The sequence below is a fragment of the Crocuta crocuta genome, unplaced genomic scaffold, assembly GCF_008692635.1.
Source record: "Crocuta crocuta isolate KB4526 unplaced genomic scaffold, BGI_CrCroc_1.0 scaffold695, whole genome shotgun sequence".
Lineage (NCBI taxonomy): Eukaryota > Metazoa > Chordata > Mammalia > Carnivora > Hyaenidae > Crocuta > Crocuta crocuta.
The window spans coordinates 540,882-552,732 of NW_027528855.1; positions in this window are offsets into that span (position 1 = coordinate 540,882).

Below are 11,851 nucleotides of genomic sequence, written 5' to 3' on the forward strand. Positions count from 1 at the left end.
AGGCTCAAGGGATGAACATTAACTTCAACATTGCAAGAGCATACAGTTGTCTGCAGAGGTCTGATGTGGAATCTGTCCCAACCTCCTGAATTTACCAATGAGAAAGCACAGGGTAGTTAGCACCCCTCAGGACCAGATCCCTGCTCTTCTAACTCCAAGCTGACTGCTCCTCCCATCTTTCCTTTGCTGCCTTCCAGAACGAAGGAACAATGCGACAGATGTACTGCAAGCTGAACATAACGCAAAGCAAATGGTCTCCTAAATATATCTGAGCGTGGACTGATAGCAAAAAGGAGGGATTGCTTTATAAAGGGCCACGTTGTCATTAAGGTCATCGTGGATCATGACCCTAGTTTTATTGATCTTGGGTTGTTGAGCTTCGAGTGTAGTTGGTTTCTGATTGCCCCGTCATTGGGCTCTATGACATCAACATAAGTCTGGTTTGGGATTAGCTAATTTATATTTCCTGCTGCGTGATTTACTTTGATCTTCATTTGTGGACTGTCATCATGGAAACACACAGGTGCTTGAGCCAGTGAGAACTCTGAACTCAAATCCAATCGCTCTCATTTATCCCCCATGTGGGTGACATGAGACATGTTACTTAACCTCTCGGAGCCTCAGATTCCTCATAAATTAAGTCAAGGTAATAAGTTTTTATACTGTAGGGTTGTGGGAGGATTACATAAATTAATCCATGTAATCAGCTTAGAATATTGCCTGACCCCTAGTATGCACTCAGTAAATATTAGCTCTTGTTATTGCATCCATATTTCTGTCTAAGACTATCAATCGGCAGTAGCTATCATCTTAGTTTGATGCAAATATTGAGAAGCGTTAAGAGACATTTAAAGTCAATCACTGGGGTGATAATGCTTTAATATCACCTTACACTTGGACGACACTGTAACTTTCTAATCTTTCAGTATGTTAATAAATATCGATTGAGTGCCTGTTCTATGCCAGGCACCGTTTTATCCCTATGAGAGAGGCAAGGTCAGTATAATTGTCTCCATCTGAAAAAGGAGAAAGCATGTGTATGGAGAGGTTAGTGGATTTGTTTCATGTCACGCTGTTGGTAGCATTTCAGGTGGGACAGGAGTTTAGCTCTTTTGGCTTTCTACCCCAAGCTTTTCTAGCTTTATCCTGCCTTTGTGGCCGGCACAATGGGCCCGGCCAGAGGCATGGTAAGTGGGTATCAAGGATACTCCCTCAGGGAAACGAACGTAAAAAATAAGAAAGAAGGGGAGGAGCCACCAAGAGCTGGGGGAGAGTCAGAAATCAAAGTCGCAGAGAAAAGCAGGGTTTGGGGAGGGGGCAGACGGGTGTCTGGAGCCCAGTGGGGAATGGTTACAAGGTGCCTCCGAGGACCTTTACTGATAGCCTGGCTGACCTGAGTGGGCTTCCTGTCTGTGTGACAGCTTTCGTTCTGGGACACATCCTGCATGGAGCTGGACTCTGGCCCCGCCCGGGTGCTTTGTTTCCCTTGAGATGTTTCTCTCGAAAGGGTTTCTGCTCTCTTGATCACAGTAACATAGACTAACACCGTTACGAATGGGTGAAGTTTATCATTCCAGGTCAGCACAGGAAAGTGCCGGAGCCCCGGACAGCTTTGGCAGTCATGGTGCTTGTAAATGAAGTTTGGTGCGGGGGCCGAAAAGGCAGCAAAACGAAATAGGCTGTCCTGTGCATATCAGCGTGGCCCTCCTGACTTCTGATCATTTCCTGCCCTGAGGTTGGGTTTGCACTGGTCTGGCCACATTTTCTCCTTAGCTCCCATTGTGACCAACAGCACCATTTGCCAGATGGTTCAATGGGGTGAGGGGACAGCGTGCGGCTGCGACATGTGACAGAGGGAAGTGAACTGACCCATGTGGGAATTGACTGATAGCTTTCATATAAGGCTTTCAGAATCTCATTTCTCATAAACTATAGAATTAAACAAAAGGTTATGTAAACAGATCCAAACCAATTGACTTTGGAGTAAAAACCAGCATTCATTCTGGTTTCTAATCCTCATCAATCTTTTAGACAGATGTCTGGGGTTAGGGGTTCAGGCGAAGACTTAGTTTGAAAATGACAAGGCCCTCCTGTGGACTCCGGGAGGACTTGGGTACCTATCAATTGCTAGCTAGTGAGAATATACTGTCGGCCCTGAGCAGGCAACTTTAAATGTCAAGAGGTTTGGGAGTAAAGGGCTGAATATCCCCTAAGTCAGAGTCTCCAAATCTCAAGATCCTCAATACGATTGATCTTGATCTCCAGCGCCTCCGCTGAAGAAAATACTGGCTTTAAAGAGCTCCTTGAATTTCTTGAAGTATGAAATTCCTCTTCAGGTTGAAAGTTCTTTTCCATTTCTGTGCTTCAAATCTATGGAAATATAGGAATCAAAGCCAAACACGCTGTCACACAGAAAGTTCAAGTTCCACATTTCGCTGCAGGTGAGGAATCTGCTTTGCAGTTACCTCTGGTCCCTTCCTGGCCACACTCCTTCAAGGCTACCAAAGCAGTCAGTGCCAGATTTATGTTCTCTGTGGGGTCAGCCTCTAGCCTGCCCTCTTCCTCGCCCTCATCACCCTCCTCTGTGCACTCCTGACTTGCAGGGTTATAGACTGTAGCTGAAACTCACTTTTCCTTCCATTTTCACGAAGGCTTTCCCTCCTTCCTTTCTCTCCATTGTCTTTGAATCTAGCTGGATTTCTACGGTAAGTCTCCCACCTGCTTCTGATCGCAGAATGACCTTGGAATCTTTTGCTGGGGGAGTACAGCTCTCTTACGTTCTAGCTAGTAATTGGTGTCAGGTGGTGTAAACTGCACAGGTTACAAATAGAGCTAGGAAAGGTGAGACATGCATTTTGGTTGAAAATGTTCACATTAGGGAATAATTGGAAAACTTGAATGGTGATCCCTTCCATATATACATATATATACATACATATATAGGTATACGTCATATATACACATGTATGTATACACATATATGTGTATATAACATATACAGATGTGGATGTATCTGTATATATTATATATATGTGTATATAACATAATAGGATATGGATGGGGTGAACTCCTCCTCATTCTTCCATTTGGAGCGGAGTTTCTTCACACTGCAGTATTCGTTTTGATAACCGTGCAGAGACAGATGGCATTTTGTCCGCCTTCCAGAACAGAGGACTAGTTTGCCGAGCTCTCGCTAGTATAATGAGAAGCCGTGTAAGTTGAAGCTGAGGTAAAACCAGAGCATCTGTCAGTCCTCGTGTGCCAGATTGGAGATGCTGCAGACAAACTAATATTTCAACAAAAAGTTGAAGCGAGTATAGATTTGTGACCAAAATGATTGCATTTGATAACAATGCCATAGCAGATGTCCTAGAGTTCATGCTTGGTTTTTATTACTGCTCTGTGCGTGTTTTTGGAAGCGAGATCTACCAGCACAGCTTGGATGGAGCATGTTCGTTATAAAATTTTATTTTACAGAAAACAATGAGATGGAAAATTTGTAGCTAATTTGGTACTTTCCCACTCTATCATGTTTCTTTACTTATTATTTGGGGGAAAGATTCTATTCTTGTTTGATTTATGTTGGCACTTTCTGGCCTAATAAAAGAACATCATGTTCATTTGAAATAGGCAATGGGAACGCCGAGTTAGTGTTCATGATCTAACAGTAAGTTTTCAGTCCGGACCATGGGAAGAGGCAATTCAACCTATTCAGCACCCTCCTTTGCATCCATCCAGACTTAGGGTTTTTGCCGCTTGAGGGTACACCTTTCTTTACCTATTCAAGGCTTTCTTTAGGATCCCCTGATTAGAAAAGAAACCAGAGTGATATGATGTGCTCGACTAACGTCTTTTGTCTACAGTTAAGTGAGTAGTTGATAGTTTCTCAAAAAAAGCAATTGTTTTAGATTCAGATGAGTTAAGGTCTTTACATATGGTGAAAAATGTCTTTTTAAGCACGCATAATGCCTTTCTGGCCTAAGTGCCATATAAGGCAGCGTTAACATGACTCGGTGTTAGAAAGTCACTCGCTCAGAACCCAGCTCCCATGACATGTGCATTATGTGAAGAACAATTACTCAGGGTTTCAGCAGAATGGGAAATAGCTATATAACCTGATTGCCTTATAACAGATTCCTTATTGGAAGAAGGCAATTATTTTCAAAGGTTGCTGAATGTTAATAAAAGGTTACATGTGGTAGTGAAAATGTTATAGCATCGAGTTTACAGATGGGAAGATAGTCCAATTACATACAAGGATATTTCTTATTACGGGGGCTGTTAGGACCATTTCTGTGCCAGACCTTTTAAGTGAGCGGTATTCATGGATGAGTGCTGCTGTCTCCCAACTACTCAGTGGCTCTTGGGAAGCAAGTGGCTTGGTTTCTGGCACTCTTCTTTTTACTTCCCTTTGCGATCTTAATTTGCATTGTCTTATTTCCTAGCAGATTGTGGTGTTAGAGTCTTAGGGTTACAGGGAAAGCAGTAGCATGGTTTTGGGTTGGCCCGAAAGGGTTGATCTGCAGTTTTAACAGAGTGGTTTTAACACCACACGCTTGGCAAATCCCAGTTTGAATTGGAAATGTTATGATGTAGTGACATACTAGTGTGTTAAAATAGATATGTGTGTAATTAAATAAACATATCTAAGCTGAAAGAAGAAAAATAACCCATTTGATGTGACTCGCATATACCTAAAAGCAATTTTACTTGTCTGTTGTCCTTATATTGCCTGCTTTCTCGGAGTTCTTTCATTAGACAGTGTTTTAAAAAAATTTTTAAAGAGGATTTAATTTTGTATCTTTTCAACATTGAATATATTATAAATAATTATCAGATAAATGTAGTGTTATGAAAGGCACGCCAAGATATTAGGCCTCTGGGACTTTTAGACTATTTCCATTTGTTATTTGAAAATATTGACGCTTGCATTGCGGACAACTTTGGTGTCGTTTTAACTGTCAGTGCAGAGAACTTCCTTCTGCTCCCCCAGATCCACTCTGATCACCTGCTTGTGTAGAAACCTTCCGAGGCCCAGGAAGAAACTTATCCAAGAGGAGAAACACCTTTATGTGGCATTCAAGGTCTTTCACATCTGCCCCCAACCTTCCTAGTTGGCCCTGACTCCCAGCACCCCTTCCCACCCCATACCCACACATCACCCACTGGGCTCCAACCCTTAAAATCCAAGTCACATTAAGGCTTCCTCATGCTTCCTCACCTTGGCACATGCCGGTAGCCTCTGAGTACATTGCCCTCTCTATTCCCCACCCTCTGTTTCCTTCTTTAATTTTCCTGTCAGATGTGACGTGCCTATTCTGACACTGAGGTTCTTGAAATTGTGAAATAGGTATCCTGTCCTAACTCACGTGAGCTAATCTGTAAGCTCAGGACACAAATACGCCTATACCTCTCACTTTTTCCAATTGATTGCTCAAGCTCCCACCTGCTTGTTAGCAGGAAATGCAATATCTTCCTCTTGATACCTCTCCTCCACCCCCTCCAAATGTCTAGGAACTCTAGGGGTTCCCACAGTTCAGCAAAGATGGGCCTCCTGGTTTCTACACCCAAATAAAGGGGACACTGAAATCCAAGTTCACTCTTACTATGGCCATACGAGGATGCTCTGGAAAATTGGCAGTGTCCAAATGTTTCAAGATGATCTTTCTTACACCTGTCACACTGGAAGAAAGAAAAGAAAAACACATGTTTGATTTCCACGGGTCATCCCTCTATCCTAGAATTTCATAAAAAAGGGAATTCAGTGACAAAATATTTGTACTTAATAACAAATAAGACCTTATATTTGAATAACTCTTTCAAAATATATTCATATGATGTCAGCAGAGCAGATCTAGTTGCCCCTCAGTAAAGATGAATGAATCGAATCTCAGAAAAGTTAAAAGTTAATGAACGTGCTTACATTTGCAAAGTCAGCTAATCATGGATTTGGGACCAGAACCTGTTTTTGACTGTCTCTGTTTTAAGTTTCTGCTGTTGTATTGTGGGTCTCCTTTGTTTTGACCCTCTGGCTCTTGGCTCTGCCCTTTCGTCCAGGATTGGGCCCATACAGTGGGGTCTCTCTGTTTTGGGCTACCTGAAAGGTGCACGCCATCTGGCCAGTCCCTCAGGATCCAATCCTGACCACGGGGCCCAGAGCAAGGCAGAGAGGGAAGAGTTTAGATCACTTTCAGACCAAAGCCCTTCTTCCTCTATGGCTTTTCATGTTATGATCAAATAAGCATCGTTTCTCTTTTTTCCTACTTTTATTCTAACTGTGTATCCTAACCTGAGATAAGAAAGTAAATTGCTTTCCTGTTCTATTCGCCCACACGTGACTATGCCATCAGGAACCGTTCTGACTCTTCTATGTCCATGTGCACAATTACTGTGCTCAGGCACTCACCTTTAGAGTGACTTTTGCCACTGTGCCACTTATTAAGTAAGATATGCTAATTAAAAATAAGAAATCAAAGGACAGTTTGTGGGAGAAGTTGCCTCCAGGGTGGGAAGAGGGCAGACTGTACCGAATGTAAACTCTCTCAGGGTCGGCACACAGGCGCTGTTTCTTATGAGACAAACAAATGACGTAGACCCAAAGATGACCCAGGAAACCCCACACAGCCTCATTTCATCGTCTAGTAACTTATTCTCATACCTAATGCTAAACTCAGACCCTGCAGTGTTGCTTGTAGAAGACCAGGGCTTTCTTGGAAAATGGACAAAGAAAGAACATTTAAATTCAAGATTGAAAGAAATTATTTGAATCCCTTTTTGGTCAAATGGGCATATTCACACATACACAAATAAGCCCAATAAGAATAAGAAAGTTTGCAAATCAGTGACTTGGCAGAATCTATCAGTTCTTCCCTTAAAGTACCTTCAGAAAGGGTAGGAAGCTCCTAAGCCTGCTACGAGGGAAGTTTCACATAAAAATGGGTTGCAATATGGAAGAGATACCCACACCCCCATGTTGATTGCAGCATACTCACAATAGCCATGATACAGAAACAACAAGTGACAATCAACAAATAAATGGATAGAGATGATGTTGTGTGTGCACACACACACACACACACACACACAGTGGAATGTCATTCAGCCATGAGAAAAAAAGAATATCCTGCCATTTGCACCAACATGAGCAGACCTCGAGCACCTTATGCTACGTGAAATAAGCCAGACAAAGATGAATACTACATGGTATCACTTAACGGTACACGTTTTCAACTGTCAGTTGAATAAGGTCTGAGGATCTAAGGTGAAACATGGTGACTGTAGTTGATTAGACCATTGTATAATCGGAATTTGCTAACACAGTAGAACTTAAATGTTCTCATCAAAAAAAAAAAAAAGGTAAGTATGCAATGTGATGATGGATGTCTTAATTATAACTAGATTGGGGGAATTCTCTCACACTGTATATGTATATCAAATCACCAAATGTACACTTTAAATGTCTTATAATTTTAAATGTTTATTATACCTCAATAAAGCTGAAATTAAAAAATGGGTAGCTGATCCCAAAGTTAATTACTAAATTTAGATGAATCTTTTTTTCAGGGGACAGTTGACGTAAGCCTGGACTGTGTACAAGTGAGAGGTCACAGCCAGCCTTGCTCCATGTCACCATCCCTGAAAGTCCCTGTGCCTTAATACTGACTCATGGGTGGTATTAAAAGAATATTCATTACTTAGATCACCATTTTAGACTAAAATTCAGATGACTCATTTGCATGCTGCTGACTTTGGGTAGACTGAATCTTTTTCTTGCACCCAGTATGACTTTTTTATCTTTTCAGTATGTTAACTCCTATCTTTAAGATGCTTTTTAATATTTAGCTTTGAGAGAGGGAGAGAGAGCACGAGAGGGGGAAGAACAGAGAGAGGAGACAGGATCTGAAGTGGGCTCTGTGCTTACAGCAGAGAGCTCGATGTGGGGCTCGAACCCATGAACAGTGAGATCATGTCCTGAGCTGAAGTCAGATGCTTAACTGACTGAGCCACCCAGGCGCTTCTGTTAACTCCTATCTTTAATGATATTTTTTGGTTGGCGTCCATTGAAACAAATTGGTGTTTTAGGTTTGGAGCAAAGATATTAAAAGTGTTTCCAACAATGTTACACACACACACACACACACACACACACATTTTAGAAATCTGTTGATTTCTGTTTCCAATACCAAGTCATACAAATCTGTACAATTTGTGCAAATCAGTGGAGAACCATAGTGTGTGCATATTTTACATAAATGGTGGCATGCTAAATGTTTAATTCTGTAGCCTACTTCAATCATTCAAAAAACTGAACAAAAAGAAAAAATCATTGCCGACACATTTCCATGCCCTCCCCTCCCCAAATATCAGTGTCTTTTTTAGTGGCTGCACGGTAAATAAATTAACCTGTCTCCTCTTGAGGCACATTTGGGTTTTTTCCAGTTTTTCACTATTCCAAACAGTGCTCTGATAAGCATTCTTATGAATGCTGGGATTTTGTTATTTTGTGATAGTCTCCTTAGGGTTGACCTTGTTCAACTTTGCTAACCTGGTGCGTGAATGATGATACCTCACTGTAGTTCTTATTTGTGCAGTTTAGATGACTCCTGGGGTTGAATGTACTTTCGTATGCTTGCCATTCGTTTTGCTTTTCTTATTCTGTAAGGTGCCCTTCGCCATTTTTTTGTTTTGTTTTGTTTTAACACTTTTTTTCTTTTTAAATGTTTGGTTTGCAAAAGCCCATTGTCTTTTGGGATATGTTCCTTTATCTTACATGCAGTTGAAAATATTTTCCCCAGCTTGTCATTTTTCTTTAAACTCTGTTTGAGGTGTTAGTTTACTATATGCAATGTTTTTTCTAGTTTTTATATATTCAAACTTTCCAGACTTTTAAGTTATGGTTTCTGGTTCTTGTGTCATGTTAGGCATTTCTTGCCCCCAAATTTTAAGAAAAACCCAACCAAATATTCTTTTATAACCTTTATGCTGTTGCTTTTTATTATTATATCTTTGATCTATCTAAATTGAATTTGTTATAAAGAGTCAGGTAGAATCTCAACTAGTAATATAATTTTTTATTTCATCTCATACACAAACTTTAATGTTAGTGGGGGTTAATTTTTTAAATCTTCATTCCCCCCCAATTGCTGTCTAGTTGACCAAATACCATCTATCAAATAATAATAATTCACCTTTTCCCAAATGATTTATCATTAGGCATATATGATAAAATTACCACATATAATGGGTTTTATTTCTAGACAGTATTTAATGAAATCCTTGTATTTACTTTAGGAGGCTGTGTCACCTAGTATAAAAAGCATACATTTGAGGCCAGTTGTACTTAGGTGTTTGGATCATTTTGAAGAGACCTTATCTTTTCTGAGTGCCTGCTATTTGAAAGTACTTTATATACAGCTCTGTCATCTCTATAAAGTGTTTGCCCTTTAGTTAAGCACTTAACTTCTCTGATCTTCACCTGTGACGTTTGGACCATGTACCTATGCCCTGAGGTTTTTGTGAGTCTCGGATGAAATAATGTAAGGCAGTCCCTTCTTCGTATGGTAGTGCAGGACCGTAAAAATGTCCACGTAAGTTGAAACTATGCAAAGTGGGGCCACTGATGGGAAAAATTATGATTGTTTTGTGACCTTTCTAGGTTTTGTCAAAATGTTACAAACTCATTTACTGTCAGTTACAAATGTATAGGGAGATGAAATAAAACTAATATTTATTTAGTACCATATAATTTAAGGGCACCTGGGTGGCTCAGTTGGTTGAACGTCTGACTCTTGATTTTGGCTTAGGTCATGATCTCATGGTTTGTGGGAGGGAGCCCCATGTCGGGCTCCGTGCTGTTGGCGAGAAGCCTGCTTGGGATTCTCTCTCTCCTTCTCTCTCTGCCCCTCCCCTGCTCATGCACACGCCCTCTCTCTCTCTCAAAAAAAAAAAAAAAGTGAATAAATAAACATTAAAAAATAAATAAAACACTACAGACATTGGAAACTAAAGTGTTTTATTCTTGTTAATGTATCAGGAGTAGTTTGCACAGCGTTTGTCCTGTTGTGTAACTTAAGGTATGGAGTGACCGTAAGCTTTAGGCCTTGATGAGTTGTCACACTCTTCCAAATTTGGCTCAGTTTTCAATGTTTTAACCTTTGTACTTTCAATATTGTGAAGTATCTCTAAGAGTCCCTTGAATATGAAGAATTTTGCCAGTGTCCCTTCCTTTGGGACCTCGTCATCCTTTTCTCACAACTACTTTCCTCATTTATGTGGATTAGCTCACTTTCACTGGGGTCCTCTGCTTCCACATCTAGGGTCTCTTGAATGGTGGCCAGGTCACCAGGGTCCCATGGGCTATCATTTCTCCTATAACTCTGTGTTTGATTCGGTTTTCACTTCCACTGTTATCACTTTCTGTTTCTTTGCTTCATTATTGTCTTCGTTAGATGATTTCCTCTTTCAATTATCTATGTTTTGGTAAAATGTCCCATGGGTTTATCACTGAGATACAAGGAGGCAACACAGTGACACACTTTGCTTAGTGTCCTTGAACCGAATAACAGATGCTCAGTGACCAATCACAGACAGACTTTGAAAGAAGTGACATAATTGATCACTAATCCTGATGCACATCTGTTATACACGTAGTGACTTATGGGCTGAAAAGCTAACAGTGAAGTTTATACTCAATTCATAGGCTGTGGTAATAAAGTTGAACCGTGTTGTTGGGGACTTGCTGTTTAGGTAAATAAACGATGGTAACAAAAGTTTGTGCGTATCAGAATTGCGTCAGGCGAGGACTGCCTGTAAATTATATACCATAATGTTTGACACATAATAGGCACTTGTGAAAGATAAATTCTCTTTTCTCTTCTTTTTCCTTCAGATGGATCTAAATAGCCCTGAACAAACTTTAGCGCTGATTGGGGTTAGTCCATGGGTTCATTATTTGAGGAAAGGAAATGATATTGCAGTTTCAGGTGGCCAACTTCTCTTCCTACAAGCAAGTTTGGAAAGAAATCTGAAGACACGACATCTACCATATCATCCAATTGCCAGATCATGCATTATTGTTGTATCCAAAATAGAGCCTTTTCCTTCAGCTGCTACTGATCTCCCGCACTCCTATTTGATGGTTTCCATCCCCAGTTTTGGGCATTAATTATACTTTTTAGGCTGATTTTTGGCTGTCCATCCTGATCAGTTTTTACATGGCTCAAACATTTATTGGGCTTCACATTTAATGTTTCCAGTCACTATTTGTAAATATGTGGGTTTTAATTATTTATTTATAAATATTTATTCATTTTTGAAAGAGAGAGAGAGAGCATAAGCAGGGCAGAGGCAGAGAGTTCCAAGCAGGCTCCACGCTGTCTGCACAGAGCCCAATGCAGGGCTTGATCTCACAAACCATGAGATCATGACGTGAGCCAAGAGCAAGAGTTGGACACTTAACCGACTGAGCCACCCAGGTGCCCTTAATTATGAATTTTTAAATTAAATGTTCTTCCCCCAAAAATCAAATGTTCCTAAAACAATCATAGGCATTGTTAATGGAACAAGTATGTTTTCTAAATGGGAACAGACCTGGGTAGGTGAACCAAGCAGAAAGCTCATTTTAGGGACAATGTTTTAAAAATATCACTTATGATAATACTGGACTTGAATTCTTGTTTTATTTTTTTATTTTTATTTTTATTTTTTAAATAGTTTGTAGCTTTAAAAATTTTTAACGTTTATTTATTTTTGAGAGACAGAGACAGAGCGTGAGCAGGGGAGGGCAGAGAGAGGAGACACAGAATCTGAAGCAGGCTCCAGGATCTGAGCTATCAGCACAGAGCCCAACACG